This window comes from Acyrthosiphon pisum, chromosome X (assembly GCF_005508785.2).
Source record: "Acyrthosiphon pisum isolate AL4f chromosome X, pea_aphid_22Mar2018_4r6ur, whole genome shotgun sequence".
In the NCBI taxonomy this organism is placed as follows: Eukaryota; Metazoa; Arthropoda; class Insecta; order Hemiptera; family Aphididae; genus Acyrthosiphon; species Acyrthosiphon pisum.
The window spans coordinates 21,770,125-21,771,728 of NC_042493.1; positions in this window are offsets into that span (position 1 = coordinate 21,770,125).

The following is a 1,604-nucleotide window of genomic DNA, read 5'->3' on the forward strand; positions in this document are numbered from 1 at the left end:
TGTGTCATTGCATGTCCGGTGCTTCTTCTTATGTAAAAAGTGTAAAGTCGAAAACCATGTTGGAGTGTCTAGCAGTAAGTCAAAATCGATTACCTAACTTTCAAGTTAGCCACCTAGGTAGGCAATCCGACTTCGTCGGATCGCAGACAATATGCTACAGCAAATCAAGTAGGCAATCCACCTACTGTGGATTGCAGACCCGATGTTGAGCGGCTATAAGTGAAAACCCTATCACATAACATACGAAATAATTTACGAAAAATACAAACTATCTACAATATAAATACAATTTACAAACAAATATAATATGTATTTATATAACTATATATAACAAAACATTTTGGGAAATGTGCAATTATAATTCCTAATAAAATAAATAACATATAGATACATAATATATTAACCAATAAAATACATAAAAACATGTAACTATAGTGTCGTATATATATTTATATGAAAAAAAAACGTGAAAAAAATGCAAAAACCTGCACGAAACCAAAATGAGCAATCCACCTATACAGCGGATAGAGTGGTATGAGCCGTCACATGTCCAGTGTTTTTCTTGTGTAAAAAGTGTAATGTCGAAAACCGTGTTGAAGTGTCTAGCACTCTAGCTAGTCAGTCATCTCAAGTCAAAATCGATTAACCTTCAAGTGGCTACACAAAGTTAATCCGACTTCAAATACTTCCAGACAATGTGCAAAAGTCAATCAGGTAGGCAATCCACCTGCTGTGGATTGCAGACCCGACGGCGAACGGCTATAAGTGAAAACACTACCACACAACAGCTGAGACACGAATGTGCATAAAACACCTTTATAGCGATACGATTGACCCAAATTGTCGGTGTATCAAAGGAAATCGGAATGTAAAAGAAAACCTACACGATTGAGCATAAAAAACTCTTCAACGTTGCCATTTTACATTTTAAGCTATATTATAATATTATACAAAAATATTTATTTAAATAATCATAATAATTCAAAATATAACATATCAAATATTCTTTCATAATCTATGAAATAGTCACATTTCATAAATCTGTTTGATAATTATAATAATAATAATAATAGTTATGAAAATAATAAAATCAAAACATAGTATGAATTAAAAACTCCATCGTTTATAAGTCAAGAATACTACAGAGTATGGGTGATCGAACACTGAAATTATTTTTAAAATAATTTTTGAATTGTATCTTAATTTATTATCCTATATTTTCTCCCAATTTTAAATGTTTAAAACGTCGGAACTTTATTGCTCCGTAACTAATTTATTAATCGGTAACATTGTCGATAAAGCTGGGCTCAGCTAACGGCTCGCGTCTGATATCAAAATAATATGGGAAAATAATAAATTACAAAATTTCGGCCACGTGAATGTGGAAACATCGCATAAAATATTCTATGCTCTATTATGTTATGCTCAATCGTGCTTTACCGTACTCAACTCACGAAATAATTTACGAAAAATACAAACTATATATCATACAAACAAATTTAATATGTATTTATATAATATAACAATGGACATTTTAAGGAATGTGTAATTATAATTCATAATAAAATTAATAACATATAGATACACAATATATTAACACCATA